The sequence below is a fragment of the Hyla sarda genome, chromosome 4 (assembly GCF_029499605.1).
Source record: "Hyla sarda isolate aHylSar1 chromosome 4, aHylSar1.hap1, whole genome shotgun sequence".
Taxonomy (NCBI): domain Eukaryota; kingdom Metazoa; phylum Chordata; class Amphibia; order Anura; family Hylidae; genus Hyla; species Hyla sarda.
In genome coordinates, this window is record NC_079192.1 from 312,390,342 (window position 1) to 312,409,201 (window position 18,860).

The 18,860-nt window shown below is 40.2% G+C and overlaps 1 long non-coding RNA gene across 1 annotated transcript; it reads left to right on the forward strand.

Annotated features, from left to right (window-relative positions):
* Positions 1-13,206: 13,206 nt before the first annotated feature.
* LOC130367039 (uncharacterized) lies at positions 13,207-14,083 on the forward strand. Its single transcript, XR_008892049.1, has 3 exons — positions 13,207-13,312; positions 13,403-13,428; positions 13,523-14,083. It is a non-coding gene; the product is annotated as an uncharacterized LOC130367039 (long non-coding RNA).
* The last annotated feature ends 4,777 nt before the right edge of the window (positions 14,084-18,860 follow it).

An 18,860-nucleotide genomic window follows, 5' to 3' on the forward strand; every position in this document is an offset into this window, starting at 1 on the left:
TACATTTTAAAGGAATACTAAACTTAGAAAAGTAAAGTTAAAGTAAAGTAAAGGTAAAAGTAAACAGAAGACATTCTTGTCACTGCTGCTTGTTACTCTACAGCAGGTTCTGCATTTTCTAAAAAAAAAAAAAAAGTCTTGTAGAAACAGAGATTAAAATAGGTATTCTTGGTGCAGCCAATTGGTGTCCACTTAAATTAGCATTAAAGTTGTATGAATCAGGTTAGGATGCAATAGGTGATCTCTGTCTTATAGAAGCCATGATGTTGATCTGGGGGGGCTTAAATGAAGAAAATACTGCAAGCCGAGCCTCCAGTGAGTATGTAAATGTACTAAACATTATTCTGTATAGTAAAGGAAAAGAGCAGTAGGCAAGAGGAGGCAGAACTTATATTGCTTGCATCACAGAACTCCTGGTGGTAGTGGTGATGGGAGGTGGGGGGGCATGTGGGTCCAACAAAAGCAATAAAAAGCATTGACCTTCCGAAACAAACGCATATTGATGATTTCTTTAGATTTTAATGCTAGTTTAATTGGGCACCAATTGTCTGTGCCAGGAATATACTTTTAATTTATGGTGAGTGGTCAGACTTAGCCAAGGGGGAATGAAATAACATTTTATCCAAAAATATGTCATTTTAGCTTAATAGTTTTCAAAGGCAATTTCTCTTGAGAACAGTAATATACAGTACAGCCTGTGACTCAGTACAGTAGAAATTCTCAAAAAGTGATCCCATTTTGTAAACTACACCCCTAAAGGCATTTAGTGAAGAATAAAGTGGGCATTTTGACCACTCAGGTAGTGTGTAGAGATAAGCGAGCAGAGCCTGTAGAACTTGGCCTCGCTCAGAGCTCTAGGTAAAATGAGGTTCATCGAACATTAGAGCAACTGGGCTATTAAATGAGGAACAGATTACGTTTTGGCACCATTTCAGCTCAGGATGCAAAAATAGGAACACATCAGGGTAGATGACATCAGGGGAGCCCAGCATACTTTACAGCTAGCAGTAAGATCACATGACCGCAGGTTAGCCAATCTTTGCTTGCATGCAGGCCAGGCCAATCAGAAGACAGCATAGGGATGGGTCTAAATGAAGTGATAAAACCCTATGCACTACGTTGCATCCACCATCTTGGAGAGAAAACTAACCACTGAGCAGTACATAGAAGAGCTCATTAATCCCATACACCTTTCACAATAGGGCTGACCTTGGTGACCTACCTGCATTACTGTGTCCAGATGCTGCACTACAAATCCCAGAGTGTAACTGCAAAACGAGCCCATAGACAGCTCTCACAATACAATACAAAGCATTATGTGCAAAGCATTGTGCAATGGGCTTACCTGTATTTTAGCAAAAATCCACATTTCTAGTATTGAGAGTGAAAGTTGAATAGGGCTTTTACAACAAGTTAAAAAGGTACTCCACTGCAAAACATTTTTTTTAAATCAACTGGTGCCAGATACTTAAACAGATTTGTAAATTATTTCTATTTAAAAATCTTAATCCTTCCAATGATTATCAGCTGCTGTATATTCCAGAGGAAGTTATTTTCTTTTTGAATTTCCTTTCTGTCTGACCATAGTGTCCTCTGATGACACCTCTGTCCATTTTAGGAACTGCCCAGAGTAGTAGCAAATGCCCATAGCAAACCTATCCTGCTCTGGACAGTTCCTAAAATGGACAGAGGTGTCAGCAGAGAGCACTGAGGACAGACAGAAAGGAAGAAAAAAAAAGAACTTCCTGTAGAGCATAGAACAGCTGATAAGTACTGGAAGGATTAACATTTTTAAATAGAAGTAATTTACAAATCTGTTTAACTTTCTGGCACCAGTTGATAAAAAAAAATGTTTTCCAGGGGAGTACCCCTTTAACTGTATTTTCTGTCTTTAATCAAAAGCAGAGCATGTTTAGCTGGTTTTAAAAATAATCTGCATTTCTAGTAAAAGTTGACTGCCAATTATTCCACCACTAGTTGGTGAGTGACAAATCACCCTAAAAACATTTAAATAACCTCAATATTCTTTTCAAAATAAAAGAAAAAGAAAATAAATGTCTAGTAAAGGAACAGGTCAAAGGAAAAAGCACCCCTGCCATGTCCTCCACCAGTAAGCATGTTGGTGGCAGTACCATAATTGTTGGCATCACCCATTTCCTCAGCCCTATCACAGGTAGCAGCAACAGCAAGGTGCTTGGTGGTAGTAGATTTAGCAGCAGATTCAGCAAGGAATAGCTGTCCATGTCTTTCATGGGTTGTCTTGTGTCAGAGAATAATACAACTGTTGAGTTCTCGTTCTTGGTCACCTCAAGAGGAGGAAGAGTCTGACGATATGACTTTCAGCCAGGTGTCACCTAATTTCTCATCATCAACAGTTACTTGGCATTATGGAAATGTCCTTCTATTATCTCTGTCTTTGTTTAAGCCTGCATCAGGTGGATCTTTACAATATCCTGCCATGTGAATATTCTTACTAAATGCAGAAATCCAGGCACAGTGCTAAAAGAAAGTAAAGCCTGGCAGTGCCCAAGTTTAGGAATTACGACTCCACGCAGGCAAATGGAGCAGAATCACAAAGCCTGATTACAGTATCTCTAGTCCACCACTCCTGCTGCCCTCTGGCTGCTACAGCTACCACCAGTCCACCAATGCCTGCAGTCCACTGGCTAATACAACTACCACCAGTCCACCAATGCCTGCAGTCCACTGGCTAGTACAACCACCACCAGTCCACCACCCTTGCTGCTGCTACTACCAGTCAGACCTACATATATACAACTCAAAAAAGCTATTTTGTATTTACCCTTTTGAGACACCAATCCTATTGTAGCTCCCATAAAGGGAGAATGTTTTAGACAATTCATGACCACAATGAAAAGGATAAGTTTTGGGGCTTTTCATACAAAAGCTGCTTCTTCTTAACCATTTTGGAGCCACAAAACCTGTTGCAACTCCCAAAAAGGGAGAATTCTTGAACAACCCATGACCTCCCAAAAATTTATAATTTCTTTTAGCATTTCATACAAAAGCTGTTTCTTCTTCAATTTTGAGACACCAATCCTGTTTCAACTTGGCAGGCAAAAAATAATATAAGCCAGGGCCCGAGTTTAGGAATAATGACTCTATGTAACCACATGTAGTGACATCACAAGGCCGGCTACAACTATTACTAGTCCGCCAATACCTGCTGTCCTCTGCTACAGCTAAGACTATTTCACCAATGCCTGCTGTTTGCTTACTACAACTAAACCTAGTACTCAGGCTAATTAACATTACAATAGAGTAGAATACAGCTTGAAGAATATGTATTTTTAACATAAGCTATTTATTACATTTATAAAGAAAAACTATACACAGTATATAATCAATGCATATTTGGTACCTCCACAAATGTAAAGAATGGAGATGTGAGGACCTCCTAATATTAGTTTCGGGAGGATTCGCTCAAACTGATCATTAAATGGTCTATATCGATTTGTACAGGAGCAGGGACTTCTGTGAAAAGACAGATCAACCAATTAGATTACATGTACTTCAAAAAGTCTCTAGAATAAATTTCAAATCGTCCGCTGAAAAAAACATTGACAGAAAAAAATAAACAATGTGGAACATAAATAAATAAATAAACTGTATATATTTGATATCACCACAATTGAAATGACCTGTAGAGTAAATAATTTCCAGCAGACCATTTTGAATACTTTCCTTCTTTCTAGTGAAGTTGCTTCAACATGTGTGGTGTAAAATAAATGCAGAAAAAATTAAATGAGAATTAAGTACTACAGAATGAATGTCTTCTCTGACTAAAGATGTTCACTTTCCTGTTTCTTCTTTGTTTGACCAAGACTTCAATGATGACTTCTTCCAGTCATGTCTTCTCTTTGCATTTTCAGTTTCAAGTAAAGATATATGTGGCTCCTCTCATTTCCCAGCAGTCTTCCCACCTATCAATCCTCAACACAAACTTCCATTTCTGTGGTCCCATCAACAGTACCATTTTGTGTCTCCTCTTGCCCTCAGTGTCCTAATAACTGCAGTCACCCTCAATTGTGCTTCCCCTTATGTTGTACCCGGTAACAGTGCTCCTATAGTGGCATCAACACAATAATATTCCTCACTTTTGTGTTCACACAGTAATCCTGCGCTCAACACAGTAAACGTGTCCTCTTAGTGCTGTCTGTTCATACAGTATTTTGGTCCTCTTTTTGGTCAGTTAACCCCTTAAGGACACAGCCCATTTTGACCTTAAGGACACAGCCAATTTTATTTTTGCGTTTTTGTTTTTTACTCTACGCCTCCTAAAATCCATCCATCCATCTTTTATATTTCCATCCACAGACCCATATAAGGGCTTGTTTTTTACGTGGCCAGTAGTGTTGAGCATGAATATTCAAAATGCTAATTTTTACCGTGAATATCGGCACTTCGTGGTATGTGAATATTTGTGTGAATATTGGCACTTCCAGACTGGACACTGATCCCGCCCTTCTTTTAAGTGAAAGATATAATTGCACATGCGCACTGTGCAAATGTCATTACAAATTTTCGCATGGAAAAAAAAAAGAGAATGAATGTAGTGAATATGCAAATTTCACAATATTCGTCCATATATTCACGAAATATCGCAAATTCGAATATGGTCCCTGCCGCTCATCACTAGGGACCAGTTGTACTTTATAATGACATCCCTCATTTTACCCTAAAATGTATGTTAACAATTTAGCAAATTTGGAGGGTTTTGTTTTAATGCTGTACACTTTACGGTAAAAATTTGATGTTTTCTTTATTCTCTGGGTCAATATGATTAAAATTATACTCATGGGTACACACTTTTCTATTATTGTACTGCTTTTAAATAATCTTAAGCTTTTTTTTTTTACAAAATTTGTAGGTTTAAAATTGCCCTATTTCGACCACCTCTAACTTTCAAATACGGGGATGTGTGAGGGCTCATTTATTGCGACATGATCTGTAATTTTTGCATATATGTGTCTTTTTGATCACTTTATTATTATTATTATTATTATTATTTTATTATTTTATTTTTTTTTGGAGTGTGATGTGACCAAAAAGCTGAAATTTGGGACTTTTTTTTATGTTTATGCCATTCACAGTACGGGATCATTAACATTATATTTTTATAACTCGGCCACGACAAGGACAGGACCGGACCCCAGTCCGTTGATAATAGAGCAAATGAAGAAACTCTGGACTCTTTCTTCATTTGCAGGTTTATTATTTATAACTTTTCATGCTTTTTTTTTATTAAAATTGGGAAAATGGGTGATTTAAAGGGGTACTCCGGTGAAAAACGTTTTTTTTTTTTTTTTAAATCAACTGGTGCCAGAAAGTTAAACATATTTGTAAATTACTTCTATTAAAAAATCTTAATCCTTCCTGTACTTATTAGCTACTGAATACTACAGGGGAAATTATTTTCCGTTTGATACACAGAGCTGTCTGCTGACATCACAAGCACAGTGCTCTCTGCTGACATCTCTGTCCATTTTAGGAACTGCCAGTGTAAAAGGAAATCCCCATAGCAAACATATGCTGTTCTGGGCAGTTCCTAAAATGGACAGAGATGTCAGCAGTGAGCACTGTGCTCATGATGTCAGCAGACAGCTCTGTGTTTCAAAAAGAAAAGAATTTCCGCTGTAGTATTCAGCAGCTAATAAGTGCAGGAAGGATTAAGATTTTTTTAATAGAAGTATTTTACGCAGCCCATTTTCACCTCTAGGACGAGGCCCTTTTTTGCAAATCTGACCACTGTCTCTTTAAACATTAATAACTCTGGAATGCTTTTACTTATCATTCTGATTCCTAGATAGTTTTTTCGTGACATATTGTACTTTAACATAGCGGTAAATTTTTGTGGTAACTTGCATCCTTTCTTGGTGAAAAATCCCCAAATTTGATGAAAAAATTAAAAATTTTGCATTTTTCTAACTTTGAAGCTCTCTGCTTGTAAGGAAAATGGATATAGCAGAAAATACCCCCCACAATTTGAAGCCCAATTTCTCCCGATTCAGAAAACACCCCATATGGGGGTGAAAAGTGCTCTGCTGGCGCACTACAGGTTTCAGAAGAGAAGGAGTCACATTTGGCTTTTTGGAAGCAAATTTTGCTCTGGGGGCATGCCGCATTTAGGAAGCCCCTATGGTGCCAGGACAGCAAAAAAAAAAACACATGTTATACCATTTTGGAAACTAGACCCCTTGGGGAACGTAACAAGGGGTAAAGTGAACATAAATACCCCACAGGGGTTTCACGACTTTTGCATATGTAAAAAATAAAAATAAAATTACCTAAAATGCTTGGTTTCCCCAAAATTTTACATTTTTACAAAGGGTTGTAGCAGAAAATACCCCCCACAATTTGAAGCCCAATTTCTCCCGATTCAGAAAACACCCCATATGGGGGTGAAAAGTGCTCTGCTGGCGCACTACAGGTCTCAGAAGAGTAGGAGTCACATTTGGCTTTTTGTAAACAAATTTTGCTCTGGGGGCATGCCGCATTTAGGAAGCCCCTATGGTGCCAGGACAGCAAAAAAAAACACATGGCATACCATTTTGGAAACTAGACCCCTTGGGGAACGTAACAAGGGGTAAAGTGAACCTTAATACCCCACAGGGGTTTCACGACTTTTGCATATGTAAAAAAATAAAAATATTTACCTAAAATGCTTGGTTTCCCAAAAATTTTACATTTTTACAAAGGGTTAAAGTAGAAAATCCCCCCACAATTTGAAGCCCAATTTCTCCCAATTCAGAAAACACCCCATGTGGGGGTGAAAAGTGCTCTGCTGGCGCACTACAGGTCTCAGAAGAGAAGGAGTCACATTTGGCTTTTTGGAAGCAAATTTTGCTCGGGGGGCATGTCACATTTAGGAAGCCCCTATGGTGCCAGGACAGCAAAAAAAAAAAGCACATGGCATTACATTTTGGAAACTAGACCCCTTGGGGAACGTAACAAGGGGTAAGGTGAACCTTAATACCCCACAGGTGTTTCACGACTTTTGCATATGTAAAAAATAAAAAAAATTACCTAAAATGCTTGGTTTCCCAAAAATTTTACATTCTTAAAAAGGGTAATAGCAGAAAATACCCCCCAAATTTTGAAGCCCAATTTCTCTCGATTTAGAAAACACCCCATATGGGGATGAAAAGTGCTCTGCTGGCGCAGTACAGGTCTCAGAAGAGAAGGAGTAAAATTTCAGCAAAATTGGGCTTCAAATTTTGGGGTCCATTTACTCCTATTACCCAATGTGAAATTTGGGGTAACAGCACTATTTTAGTGTTAAAAATCCAATTTTCCATTTTCCCATCCCCCTTCAACGGAAAGTCGTCAAACACCTGTGAGGAGTTAGGTTTCACTAGTCCCCTTGTTACGTTCCTTGAGGAGTGTAGTTTCCAAAATGGGGTCACATGTGGGTGGTTTTTGTTTTAGGTTTATGTCTGAAATGCTGCAACTATTGGCCACCCCTGTGCAAATCACCAATTTAGGCCTCAGGTGCTCTCTAACTCCTGAGCCATGTTGTGCACCCGCAGAACATTTTACGGCCACACATGGGGTATTTCTGTATTCAAGAGAAAATGCTTTACACATTTTGGGGGTCTTTTTCTCCTTTTATCTCTTGTGAAACTTAAAAGTATGCGGGTACACCAACATGTTAGTGTAAAAAATGTATTTTTTTTACACTAACATGCATATGTAGGCCACATTTTTTTTTTTAGAGGTAAAAGGAGAAAAAGCCCCCCAAAATTGTGAAGCAAATATAGAAATACCCCTTATGTGGCCCTAAACTGTTGCCAGGCAAATGCAACAGGGCTCAGGAGTGTGAGAGCGCTATGCACATTTGAGGCCTAAATTAGTGATTTGCATAGGAGTGGCTGATAGTTGCAGAGTTTTACTTACATGCGGTGTACCAAAACACTGCAGTTAGTAAACCTTCCCCTATTGAAGTGTTTCCCAACCTGGGTACCTCCAGCTGTTGCCAAACTGTGACTGACAGCATGTTGGTAGTTGTAGTTTTGCAACAGCTGGAGGCAGCCTGTTTGGGAAACACTGCCGTACTGTGTTGATCCAGAGGAAGGCAAAATAAAAACTTGAGGCGGATGCCAATTTGCCCCAGGGGGAAAAATTCCTTCCCGAATATGGCAAATATGGCAATCAGAATTAATCCCTGGATCAACGTACTTGAGACTTTTTGGGGATCATTACAACCAGGGACTGAAAAGTCCCTGTGTTGCCAATGCATCGGAAAAGCGCTGTACATAGCCGTGGTCCCAAGCTCCTGTACAATGTCACCAATGCATTGGAAAAGAACAAAAGCGCTGTACAACGCCGCATGGCTCATGTACAAAGCGCAGATAATTTGGGGAAAGATAAAAATGTGGAAAATTTTAAATTTAGTACTCCATAGACGTGTGATGCGCCTTGAAGCATTCCTTGATGCAGAGGCCTGGTTTTTCAGGACAGGTGTCACACTGGAAAGTGGTGTCCTTTCTTCTCCCTTTTTTTTAGAACAGACACGGCATCTTTTCTGGGACCGTGACGATTTTTCAGTTTGTGGGACCTGTCCTGGACAATGTTGCCCTGGTACAAGACGGGCGCCTTCAGTTCCAGAGGTACTTGGACCCGCTCTGTCCTGGTCGCCAAAGATCAGGGCCTTGATTACTACCTCCTGAAAATGAAGGAATGTTCCCTTATTGCCTGCGCTCCGGAATAGTACAAAAACGTTGTCCCATATACTGATCGTACTCCAGGACACAATCCGGTTTGAGGACCGGTATTGCGGTACCTCGTACAGTGACAGGGGTGCTGCCATTACTGTGAATGGTGGTCAGCATAAGGACATCCCTCTTGTCCTTATATCTGACCAGCAATATATTGTCACTAGTAAGGGCCCTACTTTCACCCCTAGGGATTGGCGTTTTTATAGGATGTTTTAGAAGCCCTCTCTGATTTCTCTGCACAGTGCCACAAGCAACAGTGGCTCTGGCGGAAAGAGACTTGAAGAGGCGGATGCTTGTATAAAAGTTATCCACGTATAAGTGGTAACCTTTATCAAGCAGTGGGTACATAAATTCCTACACAATTTTCCCGCTAACTCCCAGGATGGGGGGACATTCTGGGGGTTCAATGCGGGAATCCTTCCCTTCGTATACCCTAAATCTGTAAGTGTACCCTGAGGTACTCTCACAGAGCTTGTATAATTTCACGCCATACCTTGCCCTTTTACTGGGAATGTACTGGCGGAAATGGAGCCTTCCTTTCAAACTAATAAGGGACTCATCAATGGTGATATATTTTTGGGAGACAAAGGCCTCTGCAAATTTAGTGGTAAAATGATCTATGACCGGCCGTATTTTGAACAGGCGATCATAAGTGGGGTCATCTCTAGGCAGACATGTTGCATTATCTGCATAATGCAAACATTTCTGAACAGCTTCAAAGCGATCCCTTTTCATGGCCATACCGTACAGTGGGGTGTTGTAAAGAACATCCCTACTCCAGTATTGGCGAATGCTAGGTTTTTTCACTAGGCCCATATGCAGAACAAGGCCCCAAAATGTCCGCATATCATCTGCATTGACAGAGGTCCCTCTGTCGGGCCTAGCCAAAAAACTGTTAGGATTCTGGGTCAAATATTGTTGGGCGTAAAGATTAGTTTGCGCCACCATCAAATTGACAAAGTCCTCACTGAAAAAGAACGTAAAAAAGTCTATTTCAGTGAGGCCTGTTGTGTCATATTGGATTCCTGGGTCTCCCACAAACCCAGGAATCCGTGGCTCATAATTGTCCGGAACTGGGGTCCAGACGGGGTCATCTATAAGGGGGACAGGGTCACTAGTATGGGGAACAGGGGAACTAGCACTAGGAAGAGGGACACTAGTTTGGGGGGCTACTGGCATTGCCCTGCGGCGCTGCCTTCTAGGGGGCTCATCGTCACTGGATGATGAGGGGGAAGATGAAGAAATAAGGATTCGGTGTCGGAGGCAACAAGAGCGTATGCCTCTTCCACCGAATATACCCTCTTAGCCATGGGGGGACGGGGATGGGGTGGGACGGGGGGGGGACGGAGGCAGGGGTGGTTGGGGGTATATGTATAAGGGTGTGTGTGTTTTTTACTTTAACTTTATTTCAAAGTGTAGTGTAGTGTTGTGTTTTTTTTACAGTGACAGTAAAAAACGCTGATTGCTGATCAGTAAAGTGCTTCACTGATCAGCGCCGGCAACATGCCGGAATAAAAAAAAATCCAAAAAAACGCAGAATAAAAAAAAAGCCTACAAAAAAAGCTGATCAGTGAAAGATTACTGATCAGCAATCACGGTCCGGCTGCGCAGCACCAAACAGTTGCTGGTGGCACTGACCACAGTCGCAAGGGGGGGGGGGGGGGAAACGCTAAAGAAAAAAAAAAGAAAAACGCAGAAAAAAGAAAAAAAGGGGGGGGGATTGGGGAAAAAAAACCTACACCCCTAAAAACCAGGGGTGAGACAGCAGCACCCTAAAGTACTGTCTGGGTCGGGCAGATGACCCAGTCAGTACAGGGGGTGAAGCTGTTCTCCCTCCCCAAGCTCTCCCTGCCTCCTGCTGCAACCTGTCCCTCACCACTCACCAACAATCCCGGCGCACTGCAAGTCCCAGCAAGCCCGCAGCAGGTCGGGGTCCCATCGCTCTGCTCTGCTCACTGACCCGAACTCAAGTGAGTGGGCAGAGCGGAGGGACAGAAATTCATATCCCCCCCCCCCCCGCTGCAGTGATTGGACGGCAGATCGCGCCTTTCAATCACATCGATCGGGAGGGTGATTGGCGCTGTGTCATACAGCATCATTCACCCTTATCTTCCGGGTCACCGGGTCTCCAGAGACCCGAATGGCCGGAAGATCGGTGAATTTACCAGCCAATCACGGTGATCACCGATATGGGGGGGTCTTTGGACCCCCCTGGGTGATATGCCGGGATGGCTGCTGTTAGATAACAGCAGCCATCCCGGCCCGATCACCGCTACCGGTTACGAGGCGCTCCCGGAACCCCGCGACGTACATGTACGTTGCCGCCCGCCAAGTGACACTTTGCGGCACCGTACATGTACGTCGCTCGTCATGAAGGGGTTAATTGGAGGAGGGGCTTTTTCCAAAAAAAATTCACATTTTTTAAAACTTTTTTTTACATTTATTTTACACTTTTTTAGTCCTCATAGGGGACTAATTATAGCAGTCATTAGATTGCTAATACTGTTCAGAGCTATGCATGGGCATAGCACTAATCAGTATTATCGGCGATCTTCTGCTCTGGTCTGCTGGAAGGCAGATCAGTGCAGAAGACCCCAGGAGAGTGGCAAAGGCAGGTGAGGGGACCTCCGTCTGACATCTTGGCAGTGTTGCTGGCGATCAGATCAGCCATTTTAAGTTCCCACTGACGCAAATGCCATGATTTGCATTGATCACGGCATCTGAGGTGTTAATGGCCGACATCAGAGCGATCGCTGATGTCCACCATTACAGGAGGGTCCCTGGTGGCTGACAGCTGCCGGGACATGCCGTGCATGAAGCGAGCGCAGCTCCTGAGCTCATTTTATAACCGTGCCGTAAATGTACTTAAGGGGTTAATATACCAGAACCAGGAGTGGATCTAAAACACAAAGAAAGGTGCAAATTCCATTATAGTTCTTCTCTTTGGAAGTTTCACTTATTGTTTTGGTAAAAATACCAAAAAAACTGACGAAAATACTGAGCAAATCAAGGCCCACAATAAAGTCTAAAATATTACGTGTGAATCCGGCTACATGGTCACAAGAGAAGACTTCATAGACAGATGTCAGATGTGTCTGTAGAGGTGTCATAAATGAAGACTTCATTGATAACATCAGATAATTTTGCAGAGAGGTTATGGTTTCATCATAGAGGCTTGGCAATAAAGTTCTGCTGTTACAACATCTCATTTACACTTCACACGTAGAGTTACAACCTTCCTATGTCAGTCAATGTCATATTCCTTAGTTTATTTTATTTTATTTTATATGAATCTGTAATATCATAGTTCCACACATAGTTCAAAGAGAAGTAGACCTTTCCACACATCGTGATAAATGCAGCCATGGGCGTGATCTCCTAGTTCAAAAAAAGGTTTATATTCAGAATTAGTCCACAGCCATTCACTCTCATTTCATTCTTACAGTAACACTATAGCCATATCAGCCCCGGAGCATTATGTTATTATTATACTTTCTGATTAATTGCTTTCAGTCTTTTTTTTTTTTTTTTACTCTTTGGAACAGAAAAAAGAACATACCTGCCACAGGGCGTAGGTTCATAACTCATAAGAACACAATTAAGTTCAATTATCTATTCAATTAAACTAACATGCTACGTGTACCGGCCAATAATTTCATTTAGCACCTTATTATAGCTAATAAAAGCTCGAGAGGTAAGACAAATCTTTTTTAATAAATAACTTAGAACCCGACAGATATCTCGTTATCTTCTTCACCGGTCTTATGCTTGTGATTTATTACGTTTCCAGCAACTACGAGGTTAACCTCCTTAGCAATAAAACAAAAAAAGGCTTACTTTTATGTTTAACCCATTTCTTGCCGGAGGGTCAGGCAGCATGCTTCTTTTTAGACTGTGAAAGCCCCTCCGGTTGGAATAGTTGAGCAGTCTGAGGAAAACTATCGCTCGTGATCTCCCATGGTTTGCTACAATTATAAGCTTTCTTGCAGCAATTACCAGTTTAGCCTCAAGTTATTTGAGAAATAAACTGCTCGGTGACTTAGTGCATGTGATTGTCTTAGAGTACTCCCAATGTGATAGAGATGTCAACATGAAAAATATGTATGTTTTGGCATTTCACTAAGCAGCACTAGAACTTAATCTCCACAATCAAGTAATGTCTGTCAAAGGATAAACTAGAGACAATATAGGCATCTCAATGCGTAATGGTTATAGATATACAGTACACATGTAGAGAGAGAATGGTAAAACATGGGCTAAAAAAGAAACATAGAATGTGTCGGCAGATAAGAACCATTTGGCCCATCTAGTCTGCCCAATGCTCTGAATACTGGGGGAGATTTATGAAAACCAGTAAAGAAAGAGTGGTACAGTTGCCAATAGCAACCAATTAGATTGCTTCTTTCATTTTTCACAGGCCTCTTTGAAAATGAAAGAAGCGATCTGATTGGTTGCTATGGGCAACTCAGCAACTTTTCCTCTGTACAGGTTTTGATAAATCTCCCCCACTATGAATAGTTCCTGGCCCTATATTATATGTACGATAGCCTGAAATCCTGACCGGGCATGGAATCGTAAGTACTGATTAGCAGTCTGTTTTCCTTGGCAGGTACTTCAAATATTATAACTCACAGGTCCTTGTGCATATGTCTTTTTTCCTATAGGTAACCACTATCTTGGAAACGGACCTGTGAGTAAACTGTGATCTATTACAAATCATAGCCTCATTGCAGGACTAGGTTCGCATACTGACACTAGGTATGCCATGTTGTTTTTTATTACAGGAGAAACGGAAAACACGATTCCTGCCGGATTATCAGACTATGTGTTTCATTGGTGCTCAGTTGTAATATTTAGCTACTTGTGGAAATAACGCTACTATTTATGTACTTTGTGCAACAGTCAAACACTTGACTAATATAGTTTTTGGCGATTTAGTTGGTCTGTCCTGAGGACGCCACATAATTGTGGTAGAACTACATTTAGTCGACTGTTAACAGAAGATATATTAGACTTGAATAATGTCTTGTTACTATTACCAGTTACTATCAAGCATTGTTTGCTAGGGGCCACAACTAACTTGGCAACTTGTACTGTAAACCTATCAGTTTTAACAATTTTTGATTATTTCGGGTTTATTTGGAATTTTTGAGCACTATGTGGTGTGTATTTTACATACACTGTTAAAAGTTAAGTTTTCGGCACCTCCTGACTGTACTTGCTGTGTTCTAGTACTAATATGGTATTTCTCTATAGCTGGGAGTAATTGGACCCCTTGTAGGTCACTATGTAATACCTTGCAAGTTTTTGTTGTCTTATAAATAAGAACAGTAAGAATTGGTTCGGAAGAGGATGGCCACAGGGGCCAATAAATAAAAATAAAATATTCAACAGCTGTCATACTGGACTTTAGAGGCTGAGGTGACATTACGAAACCCCTGTCTTGGACAGCAAAAGAGCTTTACCTGTCACTGTGAGTATTCTTTAAATGGTCCTTGTAGTTTCTACAAACTGCATAAATCAACAGTACATATGACTGTAAAATTCTCCATTATAGATTATCAGAAAAAGAGGGTTCTTTTCACTTTTATCAAACCTTTTCTGCTCCCAGTAAACAGCCATATTCCTTCCTATGTTTATAAGACAGACCAGTAAGTCTATGGGGAGGGCAGTGGTGAGAATTGGGATTAGAGAGGGAGTGAGATCAGAGAGTAGAGGCAGGCTGAGAGACACAGAGAGATACTGCAGAGACTACAAAAGGGCTAACTGTAAGTACTAGATCTCACCCCAGGGCTTGAGAACTGGTCACTACTGCTCTATATTGCCCTCCATGAGGATTCCGCTTCTGAGGGTGTACCATAAAGGAATAAAAGACAACTAAAGACTAGAGATGAAACCTTCAGAGCAAAAATCTGGTTAAAAATGTCATATCAAGGTTAATAATAAATGCTAAAATAATAAGTATGCTTTATGCATGGAGCAGGGCAAATAGGGGCATTAATACATGAACCTTTTCCATTTTCTCAGGAGTGGCTGGTTTTCTTAAAACACCAAGACAATATCCAATTTATAAGTTAACAATTAAGTTAATTGTATGGTAAATGCATAATATTAGTCTGGACAAGTTTAAAAGGGTGTTTCCACCCTTTTAAACTTGTATGCAGCCTCTTTACAACCACCGGAGGTGGTCAGGAGGAGGCCAAAAGCAGCTGAAGTGAGGAAGTTATGCAATTTCTGTAACTTCCCTGCAGCTATGCTGTTTGTCCATTAACCCCTTAAGGACGTACCCATTTTTTACCTTAATGACCAGGCTCCTTTTTTTAAAAGGTCTCTGTAAATGGTAATAACTTTAGAATGCTTTTTCTGAGCGGAGCGATTCTGATATTGTTTTTTCATGACATATTGTACTTTATATAAGTGGTGCATTTTTGTTAACACATACAGCATTTTTTGTGAAAAACATCCTCTTTTTTATGGTGTACACTGTGTGGTAAAAGTGATGCTATATTTATCCTTTGGGTCAGTATGATTATGTTGATACCCATTTATATAGCTTTCTTTGTTCTTTTTCCTTTTCTGAGCAAAATTATTTTTCTGCCATTCATTTTCCAACAGCTGTAACTTTTTTATTTTTTAATTGATGCCATTGAGTAAAGACTTAATTTTCGCGGGATAAGCTGTACTTTATATTGGTATAGTTTTTGCAATATGTGCTACCTTTTGCTCTTTTTTATTCAGCTATTTGTACCAAAATTGGTGAATTTTGCTTTTTTGTTGTTGTTTTTTTATGGCGTTCACCGTACGGGATAATTTACATTATAGTACATGTCATTACAGACGTGGCAATACCTATTATGTATATGATTTGTGTTTTTGATATTTTTTGGTGATAATACAGGGCTTTTATTGGGAAAGGGGCAATTTTTTTTTTTTTACACTTCATACTTTTATTTAAGAACTTTTTATTAAATTTTTTACACTTTTTACAGGTTATACTATGCTGCAATACATTTGTAATGTATGACCCGATCAGCCGCACACAGTACAGCCTGTGCAATCTAGCCTGTGGCCATGACAAGGTCATGATCTGACCTCCTGCTGCCATATCAACCAACAACGACCCTGCCGCTGTTGTTGAACAGGGGGAGCGTGTCAACACCATAGATGCCCCCTGTCAACACCATAGATGCGTGATCAGGAATGATCACGCATCTATGGGGTTAATGTTGCCAGGACCGCCAGCTGCAGCAGGACTCCGGCTGTGATTGACAGCCGGGTCTCGCCGCCGATCTCCTGCACTGCTCGTGGATAGTGCAGGAGATCGCTAGGACGTATGCATACGTCCCAGCGCTCAAACGTGTCGGGTGCTGGGACGTATGCATATGTCCTATAGTGGGTAGGGGTTAAAGTCAATAGGTGTTACTCAAATTTTGTAACTCACCTACTTTGGTTGTTTTTGTCTCCCCAACTACCTCTAATAGCCACAAACAGGCCATAGGGGGACGGAGAGCCCTAGATCTCAGCACAAGTGGACACACATGTAGGGGAGTAGTGGACATTTATGGAATATCCTGTGAATGTGGCATATATGTCCCAGATAGGAATATCCCTTTAATAATGTCATATTTTTACAAGTGCAGGCTAAAAAAGCTTTGCCTCAGAGAAAACAAAAGGTGAAAGATGATAATTCAGTGAAACAAACATAAATTACATTTTATTTACATTATGTATAATTACTTTTAGCACATAGAACAGTTAATGAATTCTGTTCATTTAATTTTTCACGTTACTGACTTAACATAGCCTCAGCTTCTTCATAACTTTTTTTAATTGACCTTTACATGGCAGATGGAATTATAAGGGTAAATATCACACCTTTATAAGAGCACATTAATCTGTATAAAATGTTATGTTCATCACAGAATATTCTATTTGGCATTTGGGTATGGAAGGCTGGGTATTAAATTAAAGATCCAATCTATGGCTGTAGCTCTATTTATGGCAATGTTTTAGGATATTTTCCCCTGGTCTTTTATTGAAGCTCCTAACAAATGCAGTTTTGTGACAGTTTTGATGCAGTTTTTTTTTTCAGACAAACACAGAAGTAGATAACAAAAGAAGAGAGATGTATCAGTCTTTCCTTTACATGTAGGCTTCATTCACACTGCTTTTGCAGTATTTATTTGTAAGGTTAGGGTATGTTTACACATGTATTTTCTGCTGCAGATTTGCTTCAACAGAATTTGCTGCCTATTGACTTCAATGGATAGCAGATCTGCAGCAGAAAAAAAAGTTTGGTTCCAGGAAAACAGGTTCTCAGCAAATCGGCAATGAAATAAAACTCAAAACACAAATATAACACTGCCTAAGGGTACATTCAGACGAGCGCATCCACAGCGTATTTACACTGTGGATCCGCCGCCTAAGAACCCCTAGAGGGTGCCTCAGATATGCCTGCTTGGAGCTGCAATACACAGCTACGAGCAGACACACTGCTGCGATGTGCGACTGGGCATGCGTGGTGTACTCGTACACACTGCAGCCACTCCCCCTGCTCCCTGAGCTAGGGCGAGAGCAGCCGCGATGTGCGAGTATACTGCGCATGTCTGTTCATAGCAGCGTATTGCCACCCCAAGTAGGCACATCGGAGGCACCCTGTAGGGGTCCTTCGGTGGCGGATCAGCAGCATAAGATACGCTGTGATTCCGCTCATCTGAACATACCTTAAGAGCTTCAAAGCTTTATATAGCACTGATCACCTAGGAATGTGTTCAAGTAGTTTTAAAGTAATTTGGGGCTTATGTTAATGTGAAAGTTACTGTTTAAAAATACTGTTATGAAATGTGAAAAACTCCCTAATAACATTAAAATAACCTCAGTGGTAGAGGAGATATCAAATGTATTTAGTGTACAGGAACTTCCCTGTTATCAACACTTTTTAGGCTAAGTTTCCACTTGTCTTTTTTTTCTGGCAGTTTTTGGAAAACGGCCACTGCAATTTTTGAGCCAAAGCCAGAAGTGTATTCAAAAGGAATAGGAGATATAAAGGAAGGGCTTAGGGTATGTTCACACTGAGGAATTAGAGAGGAATTTCCACAAGTAATTCTGCTCGCTTTTTCCTCTCCAAATCATTCAGCAGTGAAATCCCCATAGAGTTGTACAGAATTTCTGCCCCTCAGTTCACACTGAGGAATTTCCTCAAGCAGAATTCTGATGAGGAAGTATGTTTTGCTTGAAGAAAGAACATGTTCTTCCTTTCAGGCGGAATCAGCGTCATTCTCCCATAGAGAGCAATGTTATTTTTTTTTTCAGTCAGAAGCATTTCCACGCGGAATCCATGCGGAATTCGCGCTGAATTAGCGCGGAATTTCATCATGAAAAAAAAGAGGAGTATTTAAACCCTTAAGGACTCAGCCCATTTTGGCCTTAAGGACTCAGACAATTAAATTTTTACGTTTTCATTTTTTCCTCCTCGGCTTCTAAAAATCATAACTCTTTTATATTTTCATCCACAGACTAGTATGAGGGCTTGTTTTTTGCGCGACCAGTTGTCCTTTGTAATGATATCACTCATTATATCATAAAATGTATGGCGCAACCAAAAAACACTATTTTTGTGGGGAAATTAAAACGAAAAACGCAATTTTGCTAATTTTGGAAGGTTTCGTTTTCACGCCGTACAATTTATGGTAAAAATGACGTGTTATTTATTCTGAGGGTCAATACGATTAAAATGATACCCATTATTACATACTTTTATATTATTGTTGCGCTTAAAAAAAATCACAAACTTTTTAACCAAATTAGTACGTTTATAATCCCTTTATTTTGATGACCTCTAACTTTTTTATTTTTCCGTATAAGCGGTGGTATGGGGGCTCATTTTTTGCGCCATGATCTGTACTTTTTTTGATACCACATTTGCATACAAAAAACTTTTAATTCATTTTTTATAATTTTTTTTAAATAAAATGTATTTAAAAAGTAGGAATTTTGGACTTTTTTTTTTTCGTTCACGCCGTTCACCGTACGGGATCATTAACATTTTATTTTAATAGTTCGGACATTTACGCACGCGGCGATACCAAATATGTCTATAAAAATTTTTTTTACGCTTTTTGG